At 43.2% G+C, this 16,306-nt stretch overlaps 1 protein-coding gene across 7 annotated transcripts in view; it reads right to left on the bottom strand.

The window, feature by feature from the left end:
• nkain1 (sodium/potassium transporting ATPase interacting 1) overlaps nucleotides 1-16,306 on the bottom strand; it is a 548,201-nt gene that overhangs the window by 449,953 nt on the left and 81,942 nt on the right. For 2 of the 7 annotated variants that reach the window (XM_072548007.1, XM_072548006.1), the window contains exon 2: nucleotides 4,775-4,880. The exons of 3 other annotated variants lie outside the window; for them this stretch is intronic. The gene's annotated coding sequence lies outside the window, so the exon portion shown is untranslated. The remainder of the gene's footprint in view (nucleotides 1-4,774; nucleotides 4,881-16,306) is intronic. 2 more of the 7 variants (XM_072548008.1, XM_072548010.1) reach the window with 1 other exon arrangement.

The raw sequence follows: 16,306 nt of genomic DNA, 5'->3' as shown, positions 1-16,306 counted from the left end.
TATTAATTTAACCTGGGGCAGTGTTTTGTAGAGGAATAAGACGGTGTTATTTTCTGGGTCTGTAGATTGTGCAGGAGCAAAAATGGCCTTTGCAGTGATATGTACTTCTTGTCAGATGTGGGAGTTTAAAGAGAGTTTAAGGGTTACTGCGGATTATATCTGCCATAAATGCTATTGGATGCAAATCTTATCAGATCAAGTGGATCGGTTGGAGCGACAGATAGAAACGATGAGGAATTTGCAACAGCAACAGTATAGGAAGGGGGGAAAAGTCTCAGATACAGTCACATAGATGGGTTAACTCTGGGAAGGGTAAGAGAGGTAGGCAGTTAGTGCAGGAGTCTTTTGTGGATATACCCATTTCAAACAGGTATGCTGTTTTGGAAAATGTAGGGGGTGATGGATTCTCAGGGGAATGTAGCACGAACAGCCAAGTTTCTGGTATTGATACTGTCTCTAATGCAATGAGGGGTATGTCGGCTTCCAAGAGATCAATTGTGTTAGGGGGTTCTGTAGTCAGAGGTACAGACAGACATTTCTGTGGCCAGCAGAGAAAAAGCAGAATGGTGTGTTGTTCCCTGGTGCGAGGATCAAGGATGTCTCAGAGAGGGTGCAGAATGTTTTCATGGGGGAGAGGGGCCAGCAAGAGGTCATTGTCCACATTGGGACCAACGACATTGGAAGGGAAAAGATTGAGATTCTGAAGGGAGATTACAGAGAGTTAGGCAGAAATTTACAAAGGAGGTCCTCAAGGGTAGTAATATCTGGATTACCCCCAGTGCTGCGAGCTAATGAAGGCATGAATAGGAGGATAGAGCAGATGAATGCATGGCTGAGGAACTGGTGTATGGGAGAAGGATTCACATTTTTGGATCATTGGAATCTCTTTTGGGGTAGAAGTCCAAGAAGGACAGATTGCACCTAAATTGGAAGGGGACTAATATACTGGCAGGGAAATTTGCAAGAACTGCTTGGGAGGATTTAAACTAGTAAGGTGGGGGGGTGGGACCCAGGGAGATAGTGAGGAAAGGGATCAGTCTGAGACGGGTACAGCTGAGAACAGAAGTGAGTCAAACAGTCAGGGTAGGCAGGGACAAGGTAGGACTAATAAATTAAACTGCATTTATTTCAACGCAAGGGGCCTAACAGGGAAGACAGATGAACTCAGGGCATGATTAGGAACATGGGACTGGGATATCACAGCAATTACAGAAACATGGCTCAAGGATGGGCAGACTGGCAGCTTAATGTTCCAGTATACAAATGCTACAGGAAGGATAGAAAGGGAGGCAAGAGAGGAAGGGGAGTGGCATTTTTGACAAGGGATAGCATTACAGCTGTGCTGAGAGAGGATATTCCCGGAAATACATCGAGAGAAGTTATTTGGGTGGAACTGAGAAATAAGAAAGGGATGATCACCTTACTGGGATTGTATTATAGACCCCCCAATAGTCAGAGGGAAATTGAGAAACAAACTTGTAAGGAGATCTCAGCTATCCGTAAGAATAATAGGGTGGTTATGGTAGGGGATTTTAACTTTCTAAACATCGACTGGGACTGCCATAGTGTTAAAGGTTTAGATGGAGAGGAATTTCTTAAATGCGTACAAGGCAATTTTCTGATTCAGTATGTGGATGTACCTACTAGAGAAGGTGCAAAACCTGACCTACTCTTGGGAAATAAGGCAGGCAGGTGACTGAGGTGTCAGTGGGCAAGCATTTTGGGGCCAGTGACCGTAATTCTATTCATTTTTAAATAGTGATGGAAAAGGATAGATCAGATCTAAAAGTTGAAGTTCTAAACTGGAGAAAAGCCAATTTTGACGGTATTAGGCAAGAACTTTCGAAAGCTGATTGGAGGCAGATGGTCGCAGGTAAAGGGGCGGCTGGAAAATGGGAAGCCTTCAGAAATGAGATAACAAGAATCCAGAGAAAGTATATTCCTGTCAGAGTGAAAGGGAAGGCTGGTAGATATAGGGAATGCTGGAGGACTAAAGAAATTGAGAGTTTGGTTAAGGAAAAAAAGGAAGCATATGTCAGGTATAGACAGGATAGATTGAGTGAATCCCTAGAAGATTATAAAGGAATTAGGAGTATTCTTAAGAGGAAAATCAGGAGGGCAAAAATGGGGACATGAGATAGCATTGGCAAATAGAATTAAGGAGAATTTTTTGGGGATTTTTCAAATATATTAAGGACAAAAGGGTACCTAGGGAGAGAATAGGGCCCCTCAAAGATCAGCAAGGCGGCCTTTGTGTGGAACCACAGAAAATGGGGGAGATACTAAATGAATATGTTGCATCAGTATTTACTGTGGAAAAGGATATGGAAGATATACACAGTAGGAAATAGATGGTGACATCTTGCAAAATGTCCAGATTACAGAGGAGGAAGTGCTGGATGTCTTGAAAAGTTTAAGGTGGATAAATCCCCAGGACCTGATCAGGTGTACCCAAGAACTCTGTGGGAAGCTAGAGAAGTGATTGCTGGGCCTCTTGCTGAGATATTTGTATCATCGATAGTCTCAGATGAGGTGCAGGAAGACTGGAGGTTGGCAAACGTGATGCCACTGTTTAGGAAGGGCAGTAAAGACAACCAGGGAACTATAAACTGATGAGCCTGACCTCAGTGATGGGCAAGTTGTTGGAGGGAATCCTGAGGGACAGGATGTATATGTATTTGGAAAGGCAAGGACTGATTAGGGATGGTCAACATGTCTTTGTGCGTGGGAAATCATGTCTCACAAACTTGATTGAGTTTTTTGAAGAAGTAACAAAGAAGATTGAGGAGGGCAGAGCGGTAGATGTGATCCATATGGACTTCAGTCAGGAATTCGACAAGGTTCCTCATGGGAGACTGATTAGCAAGGTTAGATCTCATGGAATACAGGGACAACTAGCCATTTGGATACAGAACTGGCTCAAAGGTAGAAGACAGAGGGTGGTGGTGGAGGGTTGTTTTTCAGACTGGAGGCCTGTGACCAGTGGAGTGCCACAAGGATCGGTGCTGGGTCCTTTACTTTTTGTCATTTACACAAATGATTTGGATGCGAGTAGAAGAGGTACAGTTAGTAAGTTTGCACCAAAATTGGAGGTGTAGTGGACAGCGAAGATGGTTACCTCAGATTACAACAGGATCTGGACCAGATGGGCCAATGTGCTGAGAAGTGGCAGATGGAGTTTAATTCAAATAAATGTGAGGTGCTGCATTTTGGGAAAGCAAATCTTAGCAGGATTTATACACTTAATGGTAAGGTCCTAGGGAGTGTTGCTGAATAAAGAGACCTTGGAGTGCAGGTTCATAGCTCCTTGAAAGTGGAATCACAGGTAGTGAAGAAGGCGTTTGGTATGCTTTCCTTTATTGGTCAGAGTGTTGAGTACAGGAGTTGGGAGGTCATGTTGCAACTGTACAGGACATTGGTTAGGCCATTCTTGGAATATTGCATGCAATTCTGGCCTCCTTCCTATCGGAAAGATGTTGTGAAACTTGAAAGGGTTCAGAAAAGATTTACAAGGATGTTGCCAGGGTTGGAGGATTTGAGCTACAGGGAGAGGCTGAACAGGCTGGGGCTGTTTTCCCTGGAGCGTCGGAGGCTGATGGGTGGCCTTATAGAGGTTTACAAAATTATGAGGGGCATGGATAGGATAAATAGATAAAGTCTTTTCCCTGGGGTTGGGGAGTCCCGAACTAGAGGGCATAGGTTTAGGTAAGAGGAGAAAGATATAAAAGAGCCCTAAGGGGCAACTTTTTCACGCCGAGGGTGGTACGTGTATGGAGTGAGCTGCCAGAGGATGTGATGGAGGCTGGTACAATTGCAACATTTGAGAGGCATTTGGATAGGTATATGAATAGGAAGGGTTTGGAGGGATATGGGCTGGGTGCTGGCAGATGGGACTAGATTGGGTTGGGATATCTAGTCGGCATGGACAGGTTGGACCAAAGGGTCTGTTTCCATGCTGTACATCTCTATGACTCTAAATGAACCATTGGTGGCTGCCATTTTGAAATGACATCAACATTGATGCAAAGTTAAACTTTCACACATCCTAACAACATAGCATGCACTGCCTGCTTGCACCTGCCATGAAGTAATGTATTGGTAAAGACAGCATGCAGTTTAGAAATAAAAATTAAGGCTGATTATTAATCAGAGTACAGTATGTTATGACTGAAAAAGAGGACGTTGGCATATATACGACAACCTTGCTAACCAAGTTGTGTGAATAGCATCACAACGTAAACTTACAACAGCCCCTACTTTCCCTTCCAAATCAAAAAAAAAATACACATTGGTAAACAGAGTACAAAAAACTCTTGTCAGCAAGTTAGGAGTAAAATGTCAGTCTTTTCTTTCAAGTCTTTACTTTGGGGGAATTTTTATGCATGAATTTTGTTACATCTCCCAACACCACAGATAATCAAGTTATATAAAGCCTTTTATAATAACAAGAGCACTGAGCCCCGTAGTGTGTTATTTTCAGTAAGTGTTTCAGGAATCTACAAGTTAGGTGAATTGGCCATTCTAAATTGCCCATAGTTTTCAGCGATGCGTAGGTTAGGTGCATTAGTCAGGGGTAAATATAGGATAATAGAATAGGGGAATGTGTCTGGGTGAGTTACTCTTCAGAGAGTCGGTGTGGACTTGTTGGGCTGAAGGGTCCATTTTCACACTGTAGGGATTCTATGATTCATTGTATCGGAAAAGAATTTTACAAATTTTAAAGCTGACAAGAGCAGGATCTTGCACATGTTGTTAGGAATCTTCTCTACAATACCTGTCCCTCACAAACAGCAAGTTCTTTGCAACTGGGATGTGCTCAAGTGGGTGGAAAGGATTTCCTGCTCCTCCTTTGGCTGGTAGGATAGCTTAGCTTTTCTCTGCTAAAACAAAATGCAAGTTTTACTTCACAGACAGTATAGAACGGTGTCCATGCTGGCAACAACAGAATACAAATATCTATTTAAGTGCTATTCCAAATTGGTGTGCAGCCACAAGGCATCAGTCAAATACCAGAACAACTCCGGATGTGGTGTGTTAATATTCATAATCAAGGAATGGGTTATTATTTTTCACTCACTGTGATTACACGTTTCACCAACAATGCTACAATGCAACTCCAACATACAATACCAAACACAGGTTAAAGTTGGGGAAATCAGTTCACAAATAACTCATGATCTCACCTTCTAAAAAAAGAATGGGATGAATAGATAAAGATTTTTTAAAATGCCAGGTTACAGAAAAAAAGAAAAAAAGAGTGGGATAGAGGCACTAGACATGTTGACCTTGTAGAAGGAGAAAGTGAGAACTGCAGATACTGGAGATCAGAGTTGGGAGTACGGTGCTGGAAAAGCACAGCAGGTCAGGCAGAATCCAAGGAGCATAAAAAGAGTCGACGCTTTGGGTGTAAACCCTTCATTAGGATTCTCCTGCTCTTTGGATGCTGCCTGACCTGCTGTGCTTTTCCAGCACCACACTCTTGACTTCGATGTTGACCTTGCGGGTAGCCAGTATAAGTACACCACCCAGAATGGTCTCATTTTGTGCTATAACCATTGTATGATTCCAGGTGTTATTTGTTCAGGCCTCACAAGAAACTTCAGAAAAACTTGGATTTTTGCTTTCTTAACCATAGGACAGGTCAGATATGAAAACATAAACATTTGCTTAAAGACCAATAAAATTAACCTACTATAAGTGGAACTACATGCAGAATAACTAAACAGGCACCTGTAAAATCGCCATCCTGGTGTTACCATTGACCAGAAACTGAACTAGATTCGCCATGTAAATACAGTGGCTCAAACAGTATATTGGTGACAAGGAATGCTTCAGTGGCTAACTCATTTCCCAACTTCCCAAAGCCTATCCACCAATTACAAGGTACATGTCAGGAATACGATGGAATGCTCCCCAATTGCCTGGATGGATGCAGCTCCACTAATACTCAAGAAGCTTAACACTATCCAAGACAAAGCAGCCCATTTGACTGGCACACCCACTGGGTCGTACCTATACTGAATAAACTGCAGCCACCTCACTACCACCTTCAAGGGCAACTAAGGAATGGCAATAACCACTGGCCCAGTCAGTGAAACCCCATGAATGAATGTTTTAAAAAGCAATCTTCTGCATATGCTCCTCTTTGGAGGTGGTTAAGTCCTCTACAACTGTTCAGAAATGTTTATAAATGGCACTGCCAGACCTGCAACAGGAGGTCAGGTAGCAAAAAGCTGAGAGAAATGTGAACACAGCTACCACTGACAGATATTGCTGATCACTTTAAGTGAGTTGTATTGTTTCTGGACGTAGAACCATTACCTTATTCTGCCTTAAAGGACTGTCACTCAAATTAAAGCTGGAACATAGTAATATAACAGGATCATTTATATTGCACCAATAAAAGGGCACCCTGTACTCATGTAGCGTTTCCAAGCTTTATTACCATTTGGATTGAATTTTTACTCAAAGCTAAATAACAATTTATTTTTAGTACATAATTCCAAGTGATTATGCCAGCAAACATGAACTCAAAGCAGGAGTCTAGTCACCGCTAATAGGAAGGCAATAAACTTGTAAATGCTAGTAACAACTGTCATCTCTCTGAATTATCTGCATGGTGCAAACATGGAGCACATTTATAAGGTAAGAGGAGAGAGATTTAAAAAAGACGTGAGGGACAAATTTTTTTTTTTTACACAGAGTGGTTCGTGTGTGGAATGAACTTCCTGAGGAAGTGGTGGATGTGGGTACAATTACAATATTTAAAAGTCATTGGATGAGTACATGAATAGCAAAGAAGATGAATAGGGGGGAGATGGGTCAGGAGCAGGCAGATGAGACTAGTTTAGTTTGAGATTATGTTTGGCATGGACTGGTTGGACCGAAGGGTCTGCTTCCATGCTGTACGACCCTATGCCTTTATGAGCACTTTCTTTATCCTTAACTCAACTTGTTCAGTTGTTTGTTTTATCAAAGTCAAGGCCAGTTTTAGTAATCAGTTTAATGTCTTGATGGTGTTACATATTAAACTTTTGGGGTGAAAATTGAAGCTAATGAACAGAAAGTCAAATCCTTATCTTTTGCCTTATCGTGCTATGACAATTCAGTTTTGTATCCCCTCCCATTGAGAGTTATATCACTTTCTCAGCAAGACATTCACACAAGCTTAAATCAGTACATTACAGAATCAGAACACAAACGGGCATATATAAGCATAGCCTTTTTTTTAAAATTTGGTCATGGGATATGGGAGTCTCTGACTAAGCCAGTATTTATTGTCCATCCCTAATTGTCCAGAGGATAGTTAAGAGTCAAGCACATTGCTGTGGGTTTGGAGTCACACTTAATCAGACCAGATAAGGAAGACAGATTTCTATCGTTACTAAAGGACATGAGTGAAACAGATTTTGTTTTAAAAACAAAATCAGAAATTGCTGGAAAAGCTCAACAGGTTTGGCAGCATCTGTGGGGAGAAAGCAGAGTTAATATTTCAGGTCCAGTGACCCTTCTTCAGATGGTCTTTTTTTTTAAATGAACATTGACAGTAGATACAAGATTTTGAGTGCGAGCAGCAGCTAAGGTAAGACTGTTTGTTTTAAAAGTACTTACCGGTAGCGGGCAGCGGTGTTTTTTTTTCCACTCTCTCTTCACAGAAAGAGCGGGAGCAGTAGGGGGAAGTGACGACGACCAGAGAGGCAGCCGAGACCCGGAAGCAGGTAGAGCGTAAGCTTACCTGGGTAGGTTTGTTTCCCCTTTAAAAGCGCGCAGCTGAAGAACCCGAGGCACTACGGAGGTAGTGCCTCCCACCCGCCCTCCTCCTCTAACCTAATAATAAGATCCGTTGTGGTAAGGAGGTAAGTGCTGAATTTTGCTTGTTGTATTCTTTAGACCCAGTTTTTTTTTAAAATAAAGGTTAGCTTTAGAGGGATGGCAGTGAAGGCAGTGCAATGTTCCTCCTGCCAAATGTATGAGGTGAGGGATGCCATGGACGTCCCTGCTGATTACACTTGCAGGAAGTGCACCCATCTCCAGCTCCTCCAAGACCATGTTAGGGAACTGGAGCTGGAGTTGGATGAACTTCGGATCATTCGGGAGGCAGAGGGGGTCATAGATCGGAGCTATAGGGAAGTAGTAACTCCAAAGATGGCAGATAGATGGGTGACAGTGAGGGGGACTGGGAGGAAGCAGCCAGTGCAGGGACCCCCTGCGGCCGTTCCCCTCAAGAACAAGTATACCGTTTTGGATACTTGTGGGGGGGACGACTTACCAGGGGTAAGTAACGGGGCTCAGGCCTCTGGCACGGAGCCTGTCCCCGCTACTCAGAAGGGAAGGGTGGAGAAGAGCAGAGCAATAATAATTGGGGACTCGATAGTTCGGGGCACAGATAGGCGGTTTTGTGGGAACGAGAGAGACTCACGTTTGGTATGTTGCCTCCCAGGTGCAAGGGTACGTGATGTCTCTGATCGTGTTTTCCGGGTCCTTAAGGGGGAGGGGGAGCAGCCTGAAGTCGTGGTCCATATTGGCACCAATGACATAGGTAGGAGGAGTGCTGAGGATGTTAGACAGGCTTTTAGGGAGCTAGGTTGGAAGCTCAGAGTTAGAACGAACAGAGTTGTTGTCTCTGGTTTGTTACCCGTGCCACGTGATAGAGAGTCGAGGAATAGGGAGAGAGAACAGTTAAATGCGTGGCTACAGGGATGGTGCAGGAGGGAGGGATTTCGGTACTTGGATAACTGGGGTTCTTTCTGGGGAAGGTGGGACCTCTATAAACAGGATGGTCTGCACCTGAACCTAAGGGGCACCAGTATCCTTGGGGGGAGGTTTGCTAGTGCTCTTGGGGGGGGTTTAAACTAACTCTGCAGGGGCATGGGAACCCAGACTGTAGCTTTAGGGTGCAGGACCTGGAGTGTAGGGAGGTTAGGAATATGGCATCAATCTTAAAGGAGGGTGCCTGTAAACAGAAGAGTGGCTTGAAGTGTGTATACTTTAATGCCAGAAGTATACGAAATAAGGTAGGTGAACTTGCAGCGTGGGTTGGTACCTGGGACTTCGATGTTGTGGCTATTACGGAGACATGGCTAGATCAGGGACAGGATTGGCTGTTGCAGGTTCCAGGGTTTAAATGTTTTTGTAGGGTCAGAGGTGGGGGTAAAAGAGGGGCAGGTGTGGCTTTGCTTGTCAAAGATAGTATTACAGCGGTGGAAAGGAAGATGGACGAAGATTTGCCATCTGAGGTAGTTTGGGTTGAGGTTAGGAATAGGAGAGGTGAGGTCACCCTGTTAGGAGTCTTTTACAGGCCTCCTAATAGTCCTAGAATCGTTGAAGAAAGGATTGCGAAGATGATTCAGGAGAAGAGTGACAGTAATAGGGTGATTGTTATGGGAGACTTTAACTTTCCTGATATTGATTGGGAAAGCTATAGCTCAAGTTCGTTAGATGGGTTAGTGTTTGTGCAATGTGTGCAGGAGAGTTTCCTGACGCAATATGTAGATAAGCCAACAAGAGGTGAGGCCATACTGGATTTGGTTCTGGGTAACGAACCAGGCCAGGTATTAGAACTAGAGGTAGGTGAGCACTTTGGGGACAGTGACCACAATTCGGTGATTTTTAGTCTAGTGATGGAGAGGGATAAGTGTGTACTACAGGGCAAGAGTTATAGCTGGGGGCAGGGAAATTATGATGCGTTGAGGCATGACTTAGGATGTGTGGATTGGAAAAGTAGATTCCAAGGCAAGAGCGTAATTGATATGTGGAACTTGTTCAAGGAGCAACTATTGAGTGTCCTTGATAAGTACGTACCTATCAGGCAGGGAGGAAAGGGTCGTGTGAGGGAGCCGTGGTTTAATAAGGAGTTGGAATCCCTTGTTAAATGGAAGAGGGCGGCCTTTGTAAAGATGAGGCGTGAAGGTTCAATAGGGGCGATTGAGAGTTATAAGGTAGCCCGGAAGGACCTGAAGAGAGAGCTAAGAGCAGCAAGGAGGGGACATGAAAGGTCCTTAGTTGGTAGGATTAGGGAAAACCCTAAGGCTTTCTATAGGTATGTTAGGAATAAAAGAATGACTAGGGAAGGAATAGGTCCAATCAAGGATAGTAATGGGAAGTTGCGTGTGGAGGCTGAAGAGATTGGGGAGGCGCTGAATGAATACTTTTCGTCAGTATTCACTCAGGAACAGGACATTGTTGTCGATATGAATACTGAGGCACGAATAAGTAGAATGGATGGCTTTGAGATATGTAGAGAAGAGGTGTTGGAAATTCTGGCAAGGGTGAAAATAGATGTCCCCTGGGCCTGATGGCATTTATCCTAGGATTCTCTGGGAAGCAAGGGAGGAGATTGCAGAGCCATTGGCCTTGATTTTTGTGTCCTCTTTGTCGACAGGAGTAGTGCCAGAGGACTGGAGGCTAGCAAACGTGGTTCCCTTGTTCAAGAAGGGGAGTAGGGATAATCCTAGTAACTATAGGCCAGTGAGTCTCACTTCTTTTGTGGGCAAAGTCTTAGAGAGAATTGTAAGGGATAGGATTTATGCACATCTGGATAAGAATGATGTGATCAAGGATAGTCAGCATGGTTTTGTGAAGGGCAGGTCGTGCCTCACAAACCTTATTGAATTCTTTGAGAAGGTGACTAAGGAGGTAGATGAGGGGAAAGCGGTAGATGTGGTATATATGGATTTTAGTAAGGCGTTTGATAAGGTCCCCTATGGTAGGCTACTGCAGAAAATACAGAGATATGGCATTGAGGGTCAGTTGGAGGTTTGGATTAGGAATTGGCTCTCTGGAAGAAGACAGAGGGTAGTAGTTGATGGCAAAGGTTCATCTTGGAGTGCCGTCACTAGCGGTGTTACGCAAGGATCTGTTTTGGGACCATTGCTGTTTGTCATTTTTATAAATGACCTGGAGGAAGGGTTAGAAGGTTGGGTGAGCAAGTTTGCGGATGATACGAAAGTCGGAGGAGTTGTAGACAGTGAGGAAGGATATGGCAGGTTACAGCGGGATATAGAGAAGCTGCAGAGCTGGGCAGAAAGGTGGCAAATGGAGTTCAATGTAGCTAAGTGTGAAGTGATTCACTTTGGTAAGAGTAATAAAAAGATGGATTACTGGGCTAATGGTAGACTACTTGGTAGTGTGGAAGAGCAGAGGGATCTTGGTGTCCATGTACACAGATCTCTGAAAGTTGCCACCCAGGTAAATAGTGCAGTGAAGAAGGCATATGGCGTACTGGCTTTTATTGGTAGAGGAATTGAGTTCCGGAGTCCTGAGGTCATGCTGCAGTTGTATAAGACTCTGGTGCGGCCGCATCTGGAATATTGTGTGCAGTTTTGGTCGCCATACTATAGGAAGGATGTGGAGGCACTGGAAAGGGTGCAGAGGAAGTTTACCAGGATGTTGCCTGGTATGGTAGGAAGATCCTATGAGGAAAGGCTGAGGCACTTGGGGTTGTTTTCTTTGGAGAAAAGAAGGTTTAGGGGTGATTTGATAGAGGTGTACAAGATGATTAGGGGGTTAGATAGGGTTGACAGTGAGAACCTTTTTCCACGTATGGAGTCAGCTATTACAAGGGGGCATAGCTTTAAATTAAGGGGGGGTAGATATAGGACTGATGTTAGGGGTAGGTTCTTCACTCAGCGAGTCGTAAGTTCATGGAATGCCCTGCCAGTAGCAGTAGTGGACTCTCCCTCTTTATGGGTATTTAAGCGGGCATTGGATAGGTATATGGAGGATAGTGGGTTAGTGTAGGTTAGGTGGGCTTTGATCGGCGCAACATAGAGGGCCGAAGGGCCTGTACTGCGCTGTATTCTTCTATGTTCTATGTTCTATCACCTTTGAGCCACCTTCAAAACATCCTGCAAATCCACTGACAGGATTGAGCAGGTCCTCTTCAGGCAATGTCCCTAAAGTTGAGTCACTGGTCACACATGGCCAACTGCAATGGGTGGGCCACATTGTGATTGAGTGCTCTACTCCAGTTCTGCAATGGTAAATGATCACTGGGAGGGCAGAGGAAACCCTGAAACCCTCCCTAAACAATTGCAACATTCCCACCAACAGATGGAAATCACTCGCTCTAAAAAAGCCTAAGCTAGAGATGAATCATCTGCAAAGGCACCAATCTCTTTGAATATCACTGTGTTGAAGGAACATGCAGAATCCCAGAGCTTCCCATCCTCCCAATTTTCCAAACACCACCTGCCCCTCTGGTGGTTGTGTCTGCAGCTCTAAGATTAGACTATTCAGCCACCACAGCACCTAATCCCCCGCAAAGTCTTCAACCGTGAGGGACTGCCAAAGAAAAGACCTTTTTATTCCAGATTTTTATTGAATTCAGCATCACTGTCCACCACAGTGGAATTCAAATGCATGTCCCCACAACTGCTGCTTGAGGTTCCATATTCTTGGTGCAGTGATATTAGCACTCTGCCACCTCCTTCCCACGTCAGTACAGTATTGGTGTACTGCTATACTGTGGGAGGAACCACCTTCTAATGAGACCGTCTGTCCTCAGGTAGATGTACAGGATAGCACAGCACCTTTCAATGATCAGCAGGGAAAATGTCTTGATCGATAGTGATACTTAATCATAGCGGCTAAAATGGATTATCAGCTCAATGTTTTGTGGCTGTTGGTAGAAGATTGTTGTGTGTGACTTGTCTACCACACCAGAACCTTGCTAAACACTGGTTTAGGATGTTCCAAGGACATCATCTTTCTTTCATAGTAGACTGTGCATTTATTCATGGGATATTCTTCCCTTTGTTGCAATTACACATATTCGTTCTAGATGTTGCAATAACAAGCATTCCATTCACAGAGTTATATGGCATGGAAACAGACCCTTCAGTCTAACTCATCCAAGCCAACCACCACCCCAAACTGAACTAGTCCCATTTGCCTGCATTTGGCCCATATCCCTCTAAACCCTTCCCTTTCCGTGTATCCGTCCAAATATCTTTTAATTGTTGTAATTCTACCACTTCCTCTGACAGCAGATTCCATACATGCACACCCAAAGCCACAAGCCACAAAATGTAAGCCACAAGCTGATAGGTGCAGGCTGGAGCATGCAAAAACAAGTGATAAAAAGACAAAGGTAAAAATGCACTGACGTTGCCTTTTTCCCCATCTTGGGATGATCCAACTCGCTTGACAACCAATTAATTTTTATTGGAAGCTGTGTCTGCTGTTAAAACGCGAGAAGTGATCCAAAACTATAGAGACAGAGGTCCCGTAAATACAATAGTGGAGAGATGATTTGTTTTAGTGATGTTGGTTGACAGAGAAATATTGTCCAATCATCAAGAAAATTTGTTTAATTCTTCTTTGAAGAAAGTGTAATTGCACCTTCTATGTCCACCAGGGGAAGCAGATATAGGGTATCAATTTAAAAATTGATATGCAACACTCCCATTCTGTGCTCATGTATGATCGAGACTTTATGATAAGTCTCTAGGCTTGAATGAGATAATGTAGGGTGGGTAATGAAGGAAAGCTATATCCATATATTCCATTTCCATGCCGTTCATAACTATCTCATTTACATGCTTTAGCATCCTGTTTGGGTGCATCTGCATTGTAATGTATTAAATTGTACTTTCAAATTTCAGAAAGCAATCACTTCCGCACATATGTTCAATTCATTTTTAAAAGTAAAAGCCTTCAGAAGTTCTTCATTAATCAAACAGCAGCTTAGAAGTCAAAATGTACACCCACTTTTTAAAAAAGGCTCCATCATTAATTGTTCTTGAAGTAAATTGGTTACTATCATTTCCTCTCCTTCCCTGCTCCAACTTCACCCAGCTCCGTGCTCACTCTTTCCCTGTCCCCACTGGAGTTTCATCCCAATAACTTCATGGGCACTGTACGGTACAGAATGAGAACTAACAATGATCAGTTGAACAAAGGTCACCCCCACCACTGAACAAAGGAGGGCAATTTACCCAAATTTACCTCTGATGTCTTTCAATGGCTCAGTTGGGTCAGGGACCTTTGGAGAGTGTATTCAAAACAAAATCTTGTTTCCTCTGCCCTCCCTAAGTTAGGTCTTCCATGAATCGGCCTCCATTTGTTCATTAAAACCCAATTCACATTCATCATCCAAGTGCGGAGAGATTTTGAACACCATCTAGGATTGAGTTGGTTGTCCTTTTAAGGAACTAAATCACAGATCCAGGTGTAACCAGGTAATTAGCTGGTTTGTGATTGACAACTGTGAGAAGTCTTAATCTTTAAATCAAAAGGAACTATCAACCTGAAAAAGGTAAGAGCAGTATATTTTCAACATTTAACATTGAATATTTCCTGTCCAAACTATCCAATCCTCTAATACAAGGAGGTTTCCTCTGTGCTAGTGGCTTTGAGGTGGAGGTGCCAGTATTGGATTGGGGTAGACAAGATCAAAAGTCACACCACATCAAGTTAGTCTAATTGCTCCTTGAAGCAGCACTCCGAAAGCTTGTGATTTCAAATAAACCTGTTAGACTATAATCTGGTGTCATGTGACTTCTGACTCTATGTGAAGTTCCACAGGCAACTACCATTTTTCTGCTCTTGTTGCTGATTTGCAGTATCTGCAGTTCTTTGGGGTTTTTTTTGTTTATCGTCTTTCCCCATCAAAAGGCCCACTCTGAGTGCATTCTTTGATCCATCAATGATTTGATTGGCTTCATTACCCGCCTGTACAGGATTTGAAAATGGCTAATAACTCTGCTTCAGTAACCCAGATTCAATAATAAACCTACCGACCTTTGCTGAATCAGATTATATCTGGACAAATACAAAACTGGGGAAAAAAAAAACTTAACAGGGAGGGCAAGAGGCCTTTCTTTACATTTATTGATATTCATGTAATAGACTAAAACTCTCATTTAACTGGTTGAGTTTCATACTATTACTTTCGGAGTCTCTGGCAGTTTGTGTAACAATTTAGAATGTATTCAGGCATTTGATTAGACTATATTGATTTCTCCAACTACTTGGTCCAAATGGAAGAAAAACATAAAAGCCGATTGGTTTGTGTAGGGATGGTTAACACTTCACTTTTTTTTAAATTGCATGATCTTAAGAAATGCTCTTTTTGGTGTGAATAAATGGAGAGGTGATGAAGCTGAGGGAGCTTGCAACTGAAACACACTCACCATTGTTAAGTTCCACATCAGACTGTTCAGAGATCCATTAACATTCATCCTAATTTTCTCCATGCATGGCACTGGCACGATTTCGACCATTAAGTCAAATGTCAATATACTCAATTCTTACCCCAGGGAGGTTGATTGTTACTTTCCTTGCTGCAGGCAGCAGACTAAACAAATAAATTTGCTCTAAATATCATTTGGGGACTTCCTTACTTCCTCCCTCTAAAAGGGACTGACCTTACTCAGGGCACAGTTTTGTAGGTCCCGCTATTGTGCTCCAGTGCACTCCCCATTGAATGAGCAGAATAATCTGCTGGGATTTACAATTTAATAATGTTAAAATGCATCCAGAGTTGAACCACTTCTTTTGATGAATGTTTCACTTAAACTGGATGTTTTCACAAGTAGCCATCTGTTCACATTTTAAAAAGGATTCAGCGATTGTTTACTGCACACAATCAATTTGCCCAGTCACTCAATCTGCAGTCATAAATGATCATCTAGACTGGTATTTTCAAACATATGTGAGTAAAAGTACTATAAGCCCTTTCATTGCAAACACAGAAGCAGTTTACAGGCAAACAAAACTCTGTGCCTACCAATATTGGATTGATAACAGGTGTTACAACTAAGGTTGGAAGACAGCACTGTTATTCTAACCCCATCACTCTCTGAGATAGAAGATCCTAGGGAGGGTTGCCAGACAAAGAGACCTTGGGTGCAGGTTCATTGCTCCTTGAAGGTGGAATCGCAGGTAGACAGGGTAGTGAAGATGGCGGTTAGTACACATGCCTTTATTGGTCAGAGCATTGAATTGAAAAGTCATATTGCGGCTGTACAGGACATTAGTTCAGCCACTTTTGGAATACTGCATTCAATTCTGGTCTCCCTGCTATTGGAAAGATGTTACGAAACTTGAAAGGGTTCAGAAAAGATTTACAAAGCATGTTTCCAGGGTTGGAGGGTTTGAGCTATAGGGAGAGGCTGAATAGGCTGGGGCTGTTTTCTCTGGAGCGTTGGAGGCTGAGGGGTGACCTTATAGAGTTTTATAAAATCATGACGGGCATAGATAGGATGAATAGTTATGATCTTTTCCCCAGGGTAGGGGAGTCCAAATCTTGAAGGCAGAGGTTTAAGGTGAGAGGGGAAAGATTTAACTGGACCTATGGGGCAAC

The sequence above is a fragment of the Chiloscyllium punctatum genome, chromosome 27 (genome assembly GCF_047496795.1).
Source record: "Chiloscyllium punctatum isolate Juve2018m chromosome 27, sChiPun1.3, whole genome shotgun sequence".
NCBI classification, from domain to species: domain Eukaryota; kingdom Metazoa; phylum Chordata; class Chondrichthyes; order Orectolobiformes; family Hemiscylliidae; genus Chiloscyllium; species Chiloscyllium punctatum.
The sequence above is the reverse complement of the archived record's forward strand: the minus strand, read 5'-3'. Positions and strand labels throughout refer to the sequence as shown.